The sequence below is a fragment of the Lepeophtheirus salmonis genome, chromosome 9, assembly GCF_016086655.4.
Source record: "Lepeophtheirus salmonis chromosome 9, UVic_Lsal_1.4, whole genome shotgun sequence".
Taxonomy (NCBI): domain Eukaryota; kingdom Metazoa; phylum Arthropoda; class Copepoda; order Siphonostomatoida; family Caligidae; genus Lepeophtheirus; species Lepeophtheirus salmonis.
In genome coordinates this window covers 13,024,288-13,043,572 of record NC_052139.2, presented here as the reverse complement: position 1 = coordinate 13,043,572, position 19,285 = coordinate 13,024,288, and the positions used below count along the sequence as shown (strand labels likewise).

General features: G+C 31.8%; 1 long non-coding RNA gene across 1 annotated transcript; it reads right to left on the bottom strand.

Annotated features, from left to right (window-relative positions):
* Nucleotides 1-248: 248 nt before the first annotated feature.
* On the bottom strand, nucleotides 249-1,209 carry LOC139906434 (uncharacterized). The gene is made up of 2 exons (XR_011781951.1): nucleotides 937-1,209; nucleotides 249-594 (listed from the first exon to the last, which is right to left on the bottom strand). It is a non-coding gene; the product is annotated as an uncharacterized lncRNA (long non-coding RNA).
* Nucleotides 1,210-19,285: the final 18,076 nt, after the last annotated feature.

Genomic DNA, 19,285 nt, shown 5'->3' with positions numbered 1-19,285 from the left:
TTAAAGTTTCATTCCATTGTCCCTCATGGAATTCGGAATCCGAACATCTCTTGAGATAGATGGTCAAGTTATAAATTATCTTTCTTGGATTCCCTGTACCTTCTTTTGGCCTAACTCTTGGAGAACATAGAAGTCAACTTTTTCTTGTCTTAATGTCGGAAGAATGATCTTAGGCCTTAGCAATTGTCAAATCAAAAGCACATCTAAATATCAAATTTATCTCTCTTAGAATGATTCAATTGTTTAAATTTGTTGTTTTTTATATGTATATTTTAATTTTGTAGTAATAAATTCAAATTGTTTTATATCTATTATTATTTGTGATTAAGACATTTTATTCAATATTTCACATCCAGCGTCTTATAACTGAATCTCCAAGTGAATGGATCCCATCATAGTTTTAACTCTATAATATATTTACTGTTATATAGAGATGAATACAATCCTACCCCAAGGATCAACCTTACTCTTGTATAAAGCTTAGCTTCTTAGGATAAATTTACATTCCATCATCATTCCTGTATATATCAGATATCGATCATATAAATCCTCTTCGACAACGTATTTGATTTTTTCCATGAGCTTATATTTGATCTAAATTAATTGAAAATTATACATTTTTTTAAAATACATAAGTAGAAAATAACGATCATAATCACTAGTTTGATGATATTTATTTTGTTCATAAAAGGGAATTTGAAGACCCCTTGAAATTTTTTTCAGTGTATTTAAGATCACCAGAAATGGACTAATACCAACCATGATAAAAAAAATGTATTTTTAGGTTTATTGCCAGGAAAATCTAGAGTTAAACAAACAAAACAGTTTTACAAATGCCAAACCTTTAAACTAAGAATAAGTTAAGAGTAATATACCACCCTGGAAGAAGAAAGAAGGGGTGGTTTCTGTAAAGATAAAGTGGAAATGTCCTCTCACCTCTTCGTCGATTGCCGAGAGAGTTCGGAGATACGGGGCATGTTCGGGGAAGGGTTAAGGAAGGCTACAGAGTAGCAGTGAAGAAGAGGGACTGCCTTCTCTTGATGTCTCCAGGAGCTGACGAATACACGAAGAGATAATAATAATAATAATAGAGATGCTTATTACGGTGTTTCTTTTTAATGTTTATAAAAATAAATGCCACAGAGTCGAGGTAAACTGTTCAAAATACCGGATTTGATTTGAAAAAGAAACGCGTGCGCGCGCACTGCTACGTTAATCCTGTCACAAATATGGGCTGTTCTTTTTTATTACTATTCAGGGTTCTTCTTCTCTTGTGTTTTTTTTCTTTTGTATAATAATTAAAAAGATTCTGGTTTATGTAGGGGGGAGGGAAAGGAGAGGGAAAAGAAAATGAAGGAGAAAAGAAAAAAAAATACCTTATCAATTGAATAAATATTCAATATTAAGACAGGAAGTACATTAGTACTGGAGTGTAAATTATATCTTACACGCCACATAAATAAAAAAAATCAAGGAGTTTTTACAGTTTTTTTCTGTTTTCAATGATAACTTGTATGATGCATTTAAATTTCAATCTATCAGGCTCTATGTAGTCATTAGTAATAATTATTACCTACTTATGTACTAATTTGTTTGTTAAGTAAAATAAAGTTTAATATTTAAAAAAGAAAAGAAAAGAAGAGTAATATGAGGTTCCAAAGATCTTGAGGACCCCAAACCTTTCGCATAGTGGTTTGCCCAACCGTATGTACCATAATTAACCAAGTTAGGTAATTACATGAGTATCTTCATTAAATATGTATTTACGTGTATTCAATAAATTAATTAATTGATGGAATTTAACATTGACAAAGGAATTTACATGAATATTTGTTTTACAATTTAATAAAATTGGAGTCGGATTCTCATTCTAAATTGAAATGAATGAATATGTAGAGTTGTAATATTTATACTCTTTGATAAGAAGACCATTATTATTCATTTCAAACGTAGTTTCATATTAAATTGTTACTGTATCATACTTGAAAAATACACAAAAATCGTTGGAAGAGCCTATAAGTCACATGTTATGGTTCTCACAACTTGGCTTGATACATTGGAAGTATGAATTCACATTCTTAAATATACAACTTCGAGGATTCGAGTTGTTTAGATAACTACGTAAATTCAACTTGTTTAGATAAGTACGTAAATTCAACTTGTTTTGTTCTCTTTGGACAAGAAAGAAGGTTTATGAAGATACGAAGACCATTGCTCTTTTGTAATTTTAGATTGCTTCAGCTTACTCAGCTTTACAGTTTTCCTCTCAATCTTCAACAAATCGACCTTTGACCCAAAATCCTCTTAAAGGTTTTCTCGCGCCAGAACCAAATGCCTCTTCTTCCGAGACACATCCTGGATCATAACTTAGTGGAAATCTCTGATCTTGCCTAATATTTTCTATTGCTTGTTCGTTGATGTATGAGTAATGGGAGAATGAAGTGATTCGCTCTTTTTTCATTCGAACTGCAGTCGCGTTTGTTTATTTTTCTTTTAACTTAATATATACTATATTGCTCATAGTTACTATATCAGTTTAAGAGAATCTTGCCATTTTTTCCCCTTAGACTCTTCTCCTGCAATTTTTCGACTAGCATTTTTTCATTTCCACTTTTCTCTTGCCAGTTTTTCATCTGCCATTTTTCCCTGACACCGTATAAATTACATACTAGAAGGCGGAAGCGGATTTCTCTATTTGGTAATATGTTGAGTCTTTTTTTTTCCAAAGCAGCAATCCTTTTTATTTAATTTGTGAAGACAGAACAACAAAGTATAAAGTAATAACTAATGCCCGTGCTAACAAAAGACGGAGACTAACAATGACGAATTGCTTGGCAGTAATAAATGTAAGTCCTTGTTGTACTTGAAGTGGAATTGAGGATCGACATCAGAGAAATTCCAGGCTATATGTCCTTGCCCTGTACGGAGTGGCATTTGTGAATCATCCCTTCCTCTCCTACCTACTAATAAAACACCATCACTGCTAAGCTCCTCCCCTTCAAACTTATAAGGTTAACAGTCTATTTTTTTTTTTTTACAACTCTAGTATATGCTGTTGTTGGACTCAGAGTAGGATTGAGGATCGAAACAGAGTAATTTCTATATATCTTTTAATCTAAACTTATGACAGTTAACTTGTTTTTCTCCCAAATTTTCTTCTATTTGTCTGGCTTAGCCGATTCTTTCTGTTTGCGGTAGGTCATATTTTTTACAACTCTACATATCATACTTAATTGTTCTTAGCGATCAACTAATTTTTACTCAGATAATAAAATAGTAATAAATATACTATTTTTGTGACATTAATGATAATTTTATCCATGTTTTTGATTAATTAGATTTTTGTGAAAAATCATATCACAGTGATGATTTTGGATAGATTTATGTGAAGATACTACGGCGAGATCCCTTGCTATACAAAGAGTGGGATTTGTGTTTTTTCCCTCGTCTCAAAACATTATTCAAATTGTCAGCGTTAGCAGGTGCATTCTAGGTTTCTTTTATTTTTACACAGCAACAGGACATGTGGTATACATAACTGCTTATTAGGGTGTCCCGTTAATGTATTTATGAACGTAAATCTAGTTGAGTAGTTGTTAATGAAAAAACTACATTGAAAAATTAGAAAAGGAAAAACAGTTACTGCTTTTTTGTTCATTATTTAATCGGTCGTTGTAGTGTTAGCATCCCCCCGTGAATTATACCATATTATTTACCTATATTTGGTGTAAATTAAAAAAAAACATAATAAAATAAAAATAAATGAATTTAACATAATTACAATTTTTCCATGTACTAATGCTATTTTAAATGTAGAAGGCTCCCTTCTTCATTGTAGTAATTTGTTTTCTCCCACCCCCAAATCAAGCAAATGATATTAACAAGGACATGAATTCAGGTGTACCTCTTTTTTATTTTATTATAAGCATACCATTACAAACTACTATAGAGCTGTATGGCTCTGAAGTTGAATCAGTGTTTATTTTTTATGACTTTTTTAGTAAAATTAGCAAGATTAACAGATGTTTCAATTAATTCAGTCAAATTGCATCAATTCACTCAATAATCAAATTGTATTTCATAATAACATAATGAAATTATCTAATTATCTTAATGGTAAAATGTTATTGAATAAAAGGAAGCCAGAGTATAAATATCCTGCTGGAGTGAAATTCTGGTTCAATATCCTTGAGGCAAAAAAGCTTTAAGATAAAATCTTATAAGGCAAAAGTACCTGGCGCCGACCAAAACAGATATATATTTTGCGTTTTTCTACAAAGTACATTGACATAAATGAGAAATAACTTTTGGATATAAAGACACAAATTTATTACTCATTCCAAAGGATACATTTTATGCCATTGTAAGCTCTTTTTAAAAAAGGCAATAAAAATAACTGAATTGCTTCTATGATTCAACTAAAAAAAAGCTCAGTTATATCTGAAATCGATTTGTTTTATTTTGTACTAAGATTATCCATAACTGTACGTATATTTATATACATATCTACAATACACACTCATTTATATTTTCAACCACGGAAAGACAAATTCAAAGGTTCTGAAGGAATGAAATTACAACATATTTTTCAACTCATCTGTATATATTTGTTTGCTTGACATATCCTATACTTTCATAATTGAATTATAGAATGAATGAGATTAAAACTTGTTGCCAACGAGAATCAAACTTCATAATGTCCTTCTTCTTGCCCTTGCCCCTATTGGGGGAAAACTCGGGTGACCAATGTTCACTCAGCATTAATGATGCCAAATTTGTACCTCCAAGTGCGTTGGACATAGACAGGAACACTTGGCCCGACTTGTTTTTATCGCCTTTTTCCCTTTCAGGTAGTAAAAATGTAAAATATAGTCCGAATTTCTTCCTTTGAGATCTGCATACTCGATGCAAGATACAAAATTACTACTGACCTATCAAGTGTTTGCACTATAAACTCATACCTTTACAACAACTTATCGTATGATCCGATGTGACCAAAAATAAACAAGAAATTCTTAGTTAAAAAAGGGACGAAATTACTTTTTCCCTATCTAAAATAATCGTAACAGCATATTTCAGTAGTTCTGAGATGCTAATAGGTCTTTCTTCGCAGCAAAAAGTCGTTCAGGCGTAGATCGGGGCTGTAGGAGGTTGGATTATTCTTAAGACACTCGTACTGGTCAGGAAATCCTGTGTATTACTCTGTCTGTCTTGTTCTTCTCCAAAAATTTCAAAAAAAATCCAAGAGCTTTTGTACTCAAGATCGTCTGTTTGGATTCGAAAATTTTTACGATAGACAAATGTCTGTTGGAACTTCTTGTATGCTCAGCCGTAGCCTGAGTCAATCAGGTTACAAAAATGGATGATGTTGCCGAAGCTACGTGTCTCCTGAGGGCACCCTGGACCCTGAATCTTTCCTTTGAATTTCTCTATCTCTATATTATACCAAGATGTATGTAATTACAGGGTAAGGGGTGGGTGCCTAGACCCCAATAAATTTTTAAGTAGTAGTATTTATCGGCTTATTAATGCAGAGTAATCCATTGTTATAAATTTGTGATTATGGCAGTGCATCAAAGAAACATATTTTATGTTTTACTGAACGATTTCAATTAAATCTATATAATAGACACAATTAGATTACATCAAACATACCGTTTTATAGAAAAATGTGTAGAATTTATATCACATTATCCACGTTTAAAAAAAAAAGTTTTAAGTTGAATCAAGTTTTGTTATTGTTGTGGTTGCGTAATAATGACGAACACTGTATTTTTTTTTAATTAAAAATATTTTTTTCTAAAGATAAAATGGCTATCAAGAAGAAAAATTATGATTAAAATCACCCTCTCACGGCAAATCTCCCTGAATATCTCCCTAAAAACTTATGTTGTGTTTGTCTTTATTTATTCAATCTAGTTTAGTCTTATGAACCCTCCTATCAGTCTTCAGGACAGGTCCTTAAGACTGTAAGTCCTAGACTTGATTCAAAATCAGTTAAAAAATTAAGTTGAGCGATGACATTATGGATCGAGCTTTATAAGTTTTTAGGACTGATATGCAGGACTAAAGTAGACCGGACTAAGACTGCATTGAAACTGCAGTCTTAGTCCTAAATGAGGACTGATACAACACTATCAAAGACCATGATTGAAACAGTATGTTTGCTTTTAATTGTGAATTTAATTTCGTTTGGTGAGTACTTCATTAGGCTTCTTGATTTTTATACACTAGTCTGACCGGCTATTAGAGACTCTATCAAGCCTAAATGACTACTTTTCAGAAAACAAAATCACTGGTACGGTTGCCTTTATAACGTCAAGGATACATTTTGATCAGGCGAATATTTTCTCCTTTGTATTGTCTTTAATCAAATGACTTACTTCCAAGGTTCACTTTTACGATCCTAACCATAATTTTTACTGATATTCCTGGCCATTTCTCTGATCCTACGTACAATCAAAAATTTAAGAGCCTCCATCACAGTCCTTGCAGAAATATTCTTCATTCTTCCTCGGCCAATCTATTTAGCAACATTTTCAGGAATTTGGTAGCAATTTATAATCCAGTAAACGGACATTCTGTTGATGTACAAATCCCTGCTGAAATGCCGCAGGAGGACATTTCCACAACAAGTTTTCTTTTCGCTTGCATTTGGACCATGTTGTCGATAGAAAAAATGTTTCAAAAGAAATATCAGGGTACGTCATTATCACTCAACCTCAACCACAACAAAACACAATTCCCCTTAAATATAGAACATGGGGCCGGAAAAATATAGAAACAAAGTAAAAAGTAATTAAACAGTTGCAGAAATGCATGATTAAATATATGATTAGGTTTGTAATTTCTTTAATTAATACATTAAATGATTCATTATAGAATTTTAAGTTAATGAAGGTTTAAAAAAAAAAAAAAACTCACACACACATTTATGTAACAATATTGGACTTTTCATGTTTTTTATTTCCTCCCATATTCCACATAATTTGTACGATTAAAAATAAAACCCATCTAAAAAATATTAACAATTTTTTTTTCTGTGAAAATAAATGTTAGATGAAATCTATTTTTCTTAGTAATATTATACAAAATAAAATTATAATTTCCGAAAATCCTCATTATTTATAATTTCTAATTACCTTTAACGTATTACACAACTTTTCCTTCAGACAATTATCGGGCCAAAAATTAGTTAGGTTTTGGTTTCTTCACAATTATAGAACTATTACTGAATAATTTTTCTGAATTAGCTGAGAAGGAAATAATTGCAATTTAAATAATCAACGTTCAATACACGGATTAGGAGGAGAAAAGTAGAAACATTCACAGCTGATAAAAAATACACTGTATATTTTTGTGGTAGCGAAGTAACTCCGTGCTAATGTATAAATATGAAGAATGACTATTCATTGATATAGGAGGGTATACCATGTATAACTAAGGAACATCATATAGCCCCCCTCCCAAGATGTATAATTATACCTAACAACACGCACGTAACAATAGTATATTGCTTTTTATTTACATACACACAAAATCAAAGCCTGATCTTTAAAATAGTTATATTTTTAAAACAAAGTGGGGAAACAACAACCACGTGATCAATATGTGTAATCAGCCAATGGTTGTAGTGATACATTTTTTATCTGTACAAGTACACTTAAACGTTACTGCATAACGGACTATAAAACCTCTATAAAAGAGAATAGGAAGTTGCATACAGTATGAGGGAAAATGATAAAAGCAATATTATGACGTCATCTGTGCTATCATAAAAAGCGAAATCTTGCTTTGAAAAAAAAAATGATAAACTCACTAATGCTAAGGTTAAAAAACCCATTTCCCTCTTTTTTTTTATAAAGATACTCTAAGGAAAGAGACAAGTAGTATTGTGGCAGCCCTGATTTATTCGGTCTAGTCCAGTCCAGTCTTGGGACTGTTCCTTAGTACTGTGAGTACTAGAACTGCTTTAAAAAAAAGAAAATAAGTAAAGTTGAATGACGTCATCAAGGTCCGAAATGTATAAATTTTAGTACTAATATGCAGGACTGAACTGGACCGTGGCGAGACATAACCAGACGGGACGATAGTCTTCACTCTTAAATAAGAACTAACACAACGCTAATAATGGGTATAAGATTCTGAACTTGTTTGCAAGTTTGTTAGGGATCGGATTTTTGTAAATTAATATGAGTGTTGTATTCTCCTCGCATTCCTCGTTTTCCTTGATGCCTTCCAATAGAAGCATATATTTCTTCATTACTTTTTCCATGCACACTACCCAGAAACAGGGTGTTAGTAACTATTCTATATTTAATTCAAAAATGTAAGTAATCGAACATCGGATTTTCTTCGTCTTTCACTGTATCACGAACAAAAGCATCTAATCCCTTTCAAGTTTTCCTTCTTTCGATTTGATTCGAAAAGTATTTTTTGGTTCTTTGCTTGACCAGTAAATATCTAATAATTGAAGAGCCCTTATTTAGGGCGAACATATTTTGATTTCTAAAAAAGAAGATACGTTTTGGATGAATGTTGGGGGGGGAGGAAGTGTATTCGTATCTCCTTCCCTCTGATGATCTTTTATTGTATTTTCTTGTATGTATTTATATTTGTTAAGTAATGTTTTTACCTTTTGATTAGTATAAATAGTTTTCTATTCTATGTATATACCAGAGAAGGTTTTTGTTTTACTAAGAATATAGATGTTCCTATTAAGAAGCCTTCTTTGATTCATCCACGCATTTCTTTCTCCTCATTTCTCCCGTTCGTCATGGATCCCTCCTTTTAATAAATAATTGGTACTTTGGCAACCTTCGTGAAGACACAACAGGAAGATTTGCAGTGTTCAGATTTTTATGGAACACTCGGTACTTAGTTACACTATGTTAAAAAATCAACTTGCGAATACTACCAACTTGGAATTTATTATTGGTAGATAAAATTTGACATATTATTTGCTTATTGCTTTTCAGTGAGGGTAATTTCAGAAACGTTTTTGTATCATATATATTACAAGATGAATAACGTCATCGTTAGATAAAAAAAAAGAATAAAATATCCATAAATTAAAGTTTTAAGTTCTTAATATTCATAACGAGTGTAATTGAAGAATTGTCATCCTATTCTCAACACATTATTACAGAGAGACCCACCCATATATCGAAGTGATTAAAGCTCTCAAAACTTCCCAAGCCCAATAAAGAGAGAGTAAGAAGAAAAAAAACCGAATGGTGGTAGGATGAAACTCGATGAAATGAGTGGGCGCAATGACCTATATACCTTTAAATACTACCGAATTTAATTTGAGAATGATATTTTTATCTTCCAGATATAAGAACTTACTTTGATCATAGTAATGTATTTTCTTTCTCCTTACCAGTTGTTTGGATTCCCATGAAATTGCATGAAATCAAAGAAATTTTCTATTAAAGTAGGGGGAGGGGGGTTAATTTATGAAATTGAGATAATTAAATTATAGCTCGACTTTTCCAGTGACTACATATCTTGGTGGTATTTTGATAAAAAAATCAACCAAAAATCTCTGACTTATTTAGTCTATAATTTTCTTTATAGAAGAAGCCATATTTAATATTGGAAGTAAATCGTTCAATATTTACAATATCATAAAATATAATATTTAAAAGAATTTGAACCTTTTTGTAATCTTTTATATGACCTTAAAACTATACTTTATTAACTTAAAATGTTACATAACTATCATTGTAAGCTTAAAAAGGATTTTACTTTAAAAATACGCATTATGGATGAAAAAAGTAATTTTCGGGGTAAGGAAGGGGTTTGGTCGGAAATTAAATCATAAATCCGAACAGTAAGGATGAAATTGAATTTGATTTTAACATCTCTTCCCCTCTCTTAATATAAAAACAATTCAAGGTTAATAAAAATACAAGGTTAGATCATAATGTAATCGGACTTGCTAGAATTTTTAATTTGATGTACTTTATCGACTGCTGGACAAGACCGGCAGATTTTAACAAAGCATTCAACCACTCATAGTATATGATGTCAATACTAACAGGCGTGGTGGATGTCTAGCATGAGTCGTTCACGCGTTATGGTATAACCTTGTATTTCTATTAACCTTGCGACAATTTAGTACTTTGAAAATGTATTTTCTTAATATACTTTTATCATGCAAAGCTTTAATTTACAATATTATGCTTCTAACTTTCGGATTTTTTTGTCCCTTTTGAATAGCGTTCGATTGAAAATAAAGAAAGATGTTTAAAATTCATATCTATATTCAACCTTTGACAAAAACAATCTCATCTTTTTTTTTCTCATTCCCAAATTCATCAAGGAGACAAGTTTCACTATTATATTTTGGATTCTTAAAATATACTTAGAATGAAAATAAAAAAAGGTAAATATACCTGTGTATCAATTGTTATTTTGTTCCAAATCCCTCTTTTGATATAATTTAAACAATTTGTTCAGATTTGGCCATTTTCTTCCTTAAGAAAATTACCCGTTACGGCAAATTTCCCAGTTCCATGAAAATAATATTTCGTAGAAAGATAATTCAGTACCTAACTAGTTCAAAGCATAAATAAATGATAGGATTACTTTTCGCTTTGGAATAAGGACGCACTTTAAAAAACATAAACAAAGATAAATTATATCTCAAGTATTTGATTCAACACTAGTATCATTTTATTTTATTGACCTTGACTTAAAGGGCATATTTGAAAAAAAAAAGGATCCACTGATGATCATCCAAACATCAGTGAGTGAACACATCATATTTATGCTCATAAGATTTTTGACATAGTGAATACAATATTCTTATTAATTAGAAATGCATACATTTATAAAATTATAGCTTAATGCATGAATACAACAATTTAATGCATTTAAAATATAAGATAAAATCGGAGCCGTGGAATATTGTTAACCTTTTGTTAAAGGCTTAGCCAAGTGAGTTTTAATGGATGACGTTTTCAAGTAAAATATAATGTATAATGTCACTGTGTAACATTTTTAAATGGAAGAACCAAAATTACAACCGATTGTGCCGAATGTGTCGAGTAAAATCAATCGTTTTCAAGAGTATACTCCAAAGCTGGAAACTCGTACATCCAATTTGAACTTAAACCTTCAGTTAAGTATAATTAAACTACGACCTTTGAGTCATAATGTACTCAGAGTAAAAATATTCATACTAAAATAATAAGGCTTGAATTGGAGACACAGAAACAGGTTTGGTTTTAGCGTGGGTGGGGTCTGCGGTATAGGTAAATGCGCAAGGCTAATTATAGCTTTCCTTTTTTTGTGTTCTTTTTTATAAAATTAACAAATAAATTTTATTACAATTAATAATTAAATAAAATACCTGGAGCAATTGCATTATAACAATATAAATAAACATTTTAGTTTAAAATTATATCTCCAGAGATAGACCAATTCTTCCCTTCTTTTTTGTTATAACTCAATTTCAAAAAAAGACATAAAAGTATAAAATGTCCATTGAACAGTATTAGAAGTAAAAATGAAAATGAAAAGAATAAAAAAAAAATTTTTTTTTAGAAAAATGGCTACAAAACTTAAAAAACGTTAGAAGTTATAATAAAAATTTTCATAGCTATAACTTATCCGGGTGACGATGATGTCTTCTAAAAATATTCAAAATATGTTTTTAATTTTTCAGGCGACGTACTGATTCAGAAGTTCTGAACCTCACTATGTCAGTGGCGAAGTCTCATAAACTTCCATAGAATCTCGGTATTTTCATACTAAAAGTAACGTATCTTTCTGTGGTATCTATTTAAATGCTTCTAAAATCTTCTACTCTCATCAGCTTTCTCGAAGTAAGTTTTTTTTTGGAAATATATGTCTTGGAATTTAAAAGTCTATAGTACAGTGCCTTGGCTTCAAGCATCAAATTCCTTCACACAGATAATCCAAAAAGAATCATGGCAGATAGATAACTTGACTGTGTATTTATGAGACCCTTCATATTTAGAGATACAAATAGTCTAAGTATTTCCAAACGGGGTACTCAGCGAATGCATGGATGACAGAGTGTTACATTTTCCCACAGTCTTTACACGGTTCATAATAGGACATATACTGAGTCATAAATTTACGACCGTTCAAGATTCCACATGTAGATCTTAATATTTGTTTGATCCACATTTGTGGGAGTTTTAGTTGTCTTTTATATTCTTTGGCCATCTTAATTGGTTCTTTTAAAGTAATTTCTCGATGTTTTAGTTTGGCCAAGGTGCAAGGGCTTAGTTCCTCTTAGAGCTTCTTTTTAACGGATATAGTAACTTCATTTTTGAGAAATTCTTGTCTGAGAAAGCGTCTTGGACAGAGATAATATTCCTCTCCACAGCTTCCCTCTCCAAAACTGATGCATCTTACATTTTTTAGAAGAGATACTTCTTTTTTTAATTTTGGTGGATGATATTCACTGTGGATCTCGAGTCATAAACTGGAAAACCTCTCCACAGTATTCTCCCCGCTTTTGACAATGATTCTAAAGGGAGCAGGGATCAAATTGTCGCCTACTTTAACCCTTTATAACTTGAAGACCAATAAAACAAAATAAAAAACCAGTTACCAAATAGGAAAGCTATTCTCGTCAGCTGACGATACGTAATTCAGTTAGCATCATGCCGTCATCATATGAGGAGATAAAGAGCTATAAGTGGAACAAGGAACTTTCGAGGTCCGCCGTAGTCTTGGCATTGGTTAATAATGGAGGTGAAATCTCCAATTCAACGATTGCTTTAACCTTAGGGGTAAATTTACGGACTGTTCAGCGTATCCGTAAGAAGGTAGAGGACACCTGGGATGTTGATGCCACCATAAACAGGGCACCCAAGGAGGAGGGCGCCGACAGGAAGGTCAGGGATACCAACTTTGTCGACAAGGTGAAGAAGTTGGTTGAGGATGACCCTACCAGGTCCATGAAGGCCATGGTGAGGGATTTGGGCTGCCATGAGAAAACAATAAGGGACTGTGTATCTGAGGATTAAAGGTGTAGGAGCTACAAGATGCAGGTCGGCCAGATCTTGACCCAGAAGGCAAAGGACAACAGGCTGATGAAGTCAACAAAATTCCTGAACAAGCTCAAGCACCCAAAGCAGCCCGGGATGCTGTGGTTTTTCTCTGATGAAAAGAATTTCTGTCAAGATCAGAAGGTCAACAAGCAGAACAACATCCACCTGCACCAGCCATGTGAGGAAGGTAATGAAGACCAAGTTCCCTGCAATGGTCATGGTGTTCGGGGTGGTCAGCATTGAAGGTCATGTTATGCATCCCCACATGTTTGAAACGGGTCTAAAGGTCAATACAGAGGTCTACCTGGATGTTATGGAGAAGGTGGTTCTGCCCTGGATCCAAGGGGTGGCTCTGGGTTTGGCAACAGGACTCAGCACCCTGCCATGTGTCCAAAATCTTCATGCAGTGGTTAACCGAGGACTGTTATGACGTCGTAACCAAGGATTTGTGGCCTCCTAACTCTCCCGACCTTAATCCTTTGGACTATTTTGTCTGGGGCTATGTCGAGAGACATGCCAACAGACATCCCCAAAGCACCAAGGCCAGCGTGATGTACTCCATCAAGGAGGTATTCGGCAATATGGACAATGAGATGGTCAGAAGAGCCTGCGGCCGGTTCAGAGGCCGTATTGAGGCCGTTATTGATGCCAACGGTGATTATATCGAATGAATGGCTACTCTATACCTATATGCTCGTCATAGTTTTGATTTTCATTAAAAAAGTTAAAAATGTATATTTTGTGTTGTTTTTTGTAGACAAATATTTTGGCGACAATTTGATCCCCGCTCCTTGTATATGCCTCTGTAGATCTTAAGGTAAATTAATGACTTAGATCTAACTTTTATTCTAATTTTGGATTGAATAATTATTTATTGATAAAAAAAGCATCCTGTTCATATAAAAACACATTAGTATTGTCATCAAATTTATCATTAAACATTTAAGGCCCACACATTTATTTCTTCTCTTAAAATATAATTTCACCAATAAATTAACTAAAAGCAAGTTCTAAAATTTGTTAAAAGTACAAATATACTAATTATTTAAGAATAAAATGTAATTAATTGAGATAGGTGTAAAATGTGAGAATGTAGCACCTTTCAACGGAAGAAAAGAAAAACTTTTTTCTTCTCACTTCTTCTTAATATGTAGGTACAAAGAATAAGAATGGAGTAATAATACTATTGTCACTACACCTTTAATATGACTGTTTAATGAAGTCGTAAGACGCAAAATCCACTTAAGGCCTCCTTTTGAAGAGATATATCCTTTCCATTTAGCCTCTTGACTTTTTGTGACATCAAGAAATATATATTTTTATACATTTTTGGGACAACTTTTTCCGACACAACTATGCTACTTCCTAGGTCCTTCAGTAGTTTGAGAGCAGGGATATATTTGTGGTGAAAAAGTTTTTCTAACCCAGACTTTTCTTCCTTTAAAATTAATTCCCCCAATTTTAGATTTGATGGCGCTTTATATTTAACTAAGGAACTACCTCGGTTTTTTAAAGCTCAATACGTTTTTGGAGGGTCAAATGTCTCCAATCATGGATTTGTAACAAAACTTATCCATTCAATTGGGACATTTTTTTTTTTGAAAACTCCATTTTTGTTCTATTCTAATCCTTTTTTTAATTTATTTTTCTTAAAATAAACCTGAGAAAAAAAAAATTTAGTTATTTTTTAGAAAAAAAAAAGCAGGGCCTTTTTTTTCAAATGACTTTTTTTAGAAGTAATATTTCTTTACTTTTTTAATATGATGTTTATCTTTTTACAGTCCAATCCCACTTGTCGGACATTAAATTAGGTAAAATTGATCCCTTCTGACGTCATTGAGAGTATTTTTCCTTTTTTAATTATTCTATTATAGTGTAGAATAAATTATGTAACTTAGTAAAATTATTATATATTCGTACTATATTACATCATTATGAAAGGATTTTTTTGCAAGATATTTGCAAGACTTTTAATACATATATCATACTAGGTATTCCAAAATACTTCCAATGTTATTAAAATGAAAATATTAGAGATTTCGTAGATTCAAACTTTTTGGCACGGGTTTTAGAAGTAGGCTTAGCTGTTCAGGTCAAATAAAATACTCATATTTATAAAATGGAAACCAAAAGGAGAGGAGGTTGCTGTTCTAGTCTGCATACTCTTAGTCAGCAGCCAATTGTTATAGAGAGTCAAGAAACGAGTTTATCTCTCGGGATTCTCTTTTCCCTGACTTATCAATTTAATAACATTTCAAGACTTATCAAACACCTCGTGTATCTTATTTGGGTTCATAAAGCAGCAACATTTTTGGAGATATTCCAAGGACTGACAATTAAGGTTCGGTTCCAAGGACCAACAATCCTAAAGACCCATTTCACCAGTTATAAGACTAGACTGAACTGAACCGTATAAATAAGGACCGACACAACGCTTCGAGTAAGAAATATAATTGCAGGGTTCATTCAACTTTGGTTCCATGACAGTTAATGTAATTTTTGTGTTGAATTATTTATTCTGATTTGGTACATGTTTATCTTCAGTGCATCTTCACTTTCCTTTAGAAATAAAAATAAGAAATACAGCTAAATGAACAGATGCTTTGTCAATTAACTGGCATACTTTCCAACTGTTCTACAGTATACATTTTGTTGCCATATACCGAACAATATGCTACAGCTATATAGACATTAGTTGATTCATATTTGATGGCATTCTTCGGTTTTTTTAAATGATTTGGCATTCAATTGTTGGCATATAGTTAATAGTTTTTCCTTAGTCTCTAACACTTAGTATGTAGATATCAATAAACTACTTTTCCAAAACTCGGTATACTTTAACCAGCTATATATTAACGTTGGATATTGAAACAATTATTATATTGGATCAAAACTATAAACAAGATCGTGAAACAGAGACCCCTACATCAATATTTCTGCAAAGTAGTTACATACGTTCCACTTTTTTGTCAGTTAGAGTTGTTGAAGTGCCATAATTATAATTCTATAACTTACAACGTAACAACTTGTGATGTAAAGCGTGTCTACCGTGTATTTTTTAGCTGACCCACCTTTTTGGATTTGGTAATCTGAAGAATAAATTTTCTTCATTCAATTATATTGAAAACCTGATTGAACATTCGTGTGTGCACATAAAAGACGGAGAGTCGTCTCCTTGAGGATTTGTTGCTAAGTTCTTGTAAGACTCACACTAGAATCGAGGATAGACATCGAATAAATTATTACCAATATTCTTCTTTATTTCCTTTTCTCACTCCTCCCCTGTCACTGCTGAGGGTAGTTTTATCAAATGAAACGTCATGACAGTTAAGCTGCTCTGCTTTAAAAAAAATTAAATTGTAAGGGTTGCTATGTTGATTTTTGGTTTTCTTTTTTTAACAAGCCAAAATACCCCCAATTTTCGTTTTTAGTAACGACGATCAATTCCCTCTTTTAATTGAATTAATGAAGAAGGAAATAACAAATTGCATAATTCATGACTTTAAAATATAATGTAACCTCATTTGTGGTAAGATCAAAAGCAACATCTTATGACAGGAAAAGATTTCATGTATACCAAAAAATATATACTTTCGATAGCATGGGCGTTTTGGATCATGTTTTATAGCTTTGGGTTGGATTAAAACCTTGGGGATAATGAGTAAATTCACAAATGAGCGCAGTATCGAAATCTCATCTCATTTTTCTTTTATCCATCTGGTGCATAAAAGATCGGGATTTATATAACATGGACTGAAAATTTTCAGGCTTAACAATGAAGCCTCGTTTTTTAATTCGTTCAAAATTTCCTTTTTTAAAAATTACTATTATTATTTATAATATTTTTCTTTTTTGTTCGCTTTATGAGACGAAGTCCCCATATTACTTTACAACACATTGCTTAGCTTTAATTATTCTTTTTCCCATCAAGAAACAAAGTAAAATTAATAATCAAAATTGTTTTAGTTCCATTGATTTGGAAATAACAAAAGGAACGTCACACTTAACAAAATAACTCACAAACTTAAAAACAAATTGTCATGAAATTTTGACAGCTTTATTTTGAAGCATGTAATAACTGAAAATGAGGCGAATAAAAAATAAAAAATATAGATGTAGCGCCATCTATTTATAAAGCCCCGACTTTTCAGCCCATGTGTTATTAATTCGGGATTAATATCATTTTGAGTCATGTTTCACCGCTAAGGTAATCAGAAAATTCAAGATTAATTTACCTTTAACTTATTGTTAAAGGAAAAATAATTTCAAAAAAGATTTTAAACTTTCTATTGATGTTTTAAAATTCGATAGAGATTTTTATGGCTAAAAAACGAGGGAAAAAGATGTTCATCAAGAAATCCTTAAAAAAACTTATTCACAATGCAATATCATATTTTATGTATAATCTTTTATTTAAAAAAAGACCTATAAGAATCTCCCTGGCTTTTTGTTTCATACTGTACTGTTGAGTGATTTTATTTTTTATAAGGGTATACTAGCAGACAGAAAACATCTTCTTAATCTTGTTTACGATTTCAATGACGCCTGTCAAACCCTAGTTGTAAATAAAACTATCATAAATAATATAGTTAGTATTGAGACTCGACCAAAATCAATTTTTTTCGTTTCGGTTTACATGATTTTTCCGTTTCGGTTTACATGATTTTTTCTAGAATGAGATTTTGTTCTCATTTTTCACTTTTCCAGTATGTATGCACGAGTTGTAAACACTTGGGGCGTCTGCAAGAGGTGGCCTGGGCTGTAAGCCTCTCCCCCCCCCCAATTTCAAAAACATTTAATTTTCTATGAATGGCTATGGATTTTGGAATTTTTTTCCAAAAAAGCTGTAGATTTTTGAAATTTTTCTTCCAGAAAATTTAATTTTTCGTCAACAACAGTGAACTTTTGAATTTTTTTTTTAAATATTTAATTTTTTGTAAAAGGCTGTGTGAGGACTTTTGATTATTTTTTTCCAAAAAATTAATTTTTGATGTTTTATGACCAGCTGTATTTTTTTGAAATTTTTTTAATGTTTGGATATTTTTTCAAAAAAATTCTAAAAAACAAACCTCTCCCCCAAAATATACTCCTGCGGACGCCTTTGATACTCTATATGTTTACGTCATATTTAATCTTACATTTAAAAAAATTATAACAGTTCTAGTTTTATCGATTTTTTTACAAAACAGAAGTTGTGTTATAGTCTAATAATCATTTTCGATTGTTTTTATTTATAAATATTGGCCGTATCTTCAAATACTACAAAATGAAGCCAAAATAATTATTGTGTTCGAAATGCTCGTTGACAAAGCTAATCCCAGCCGAGATTGCCAAATACCTCAGGATCAGACGGGTGCATGTATAAAGCATTAAAATTGGAATTAAAACCTACGGAACAGTCGACAGAAAGTCCGATCAAGGTCGGAAACGAACAGTATGAACAAATGCAATGATTATACGTGTCAATAATCACATTGATAGAAATCCAGCGAGGAAGATTAGCAGTATGGTCATAAAGGTAAATGTGAGCGATGTGAAGATCCAAAGGATCATTAAAGATTAATCAAGAGTAACAAGGAAGGGAAAGCTACTTTCAACGCCTAAAAAGCATAAGAGCTTGTCTATTGCTAAGCTTCTCCATCAATTCATAAGCACACATACATGTAATTACTCAATATACTTATAAAAAAATATGTTGAAGTTGCCAACAGCAAAAAAAAACTTACACAATAAATAATGTTTAGCATTTTTAACCCTAATAATAGTCATAAAAAAATACTTCATAGGTCCTTGGGTTAATATGTGCAATGACTTTTGATATAATAATATAGCTGGATGAGTTTTTATGTAGAGTTTGAATTTTAAAGTGAGTTGAGTAAAAGACATAACGCATAAACGGATTTTAAATTTGTGTTTTTGTTCTTATTTGTAGTTTTGGATATACAAATGAGAGCATAATTATTTAATTACAAACATAATAATAATGATATAAATACCAAATAAAAAGGAAATCCTTAGACCAGAGGTGAAGTAATTTTTTTTGGCGTCACCTCATAAAAACTTTAAGTACAATTAATTTACCCAAAACTACCGCAGGGGAGTCTGCAGGAATAAATTTTTGGATTGCTTGGGTTTTGAAATTTTTTTGCAAAAAAATTGAAAAAATCCATAGCTATTCACAAAAATTAATTTTTTTGGGAAGATTGAATGTATATTTGATCATAATATATATGACATTTGGTATCAAAAAA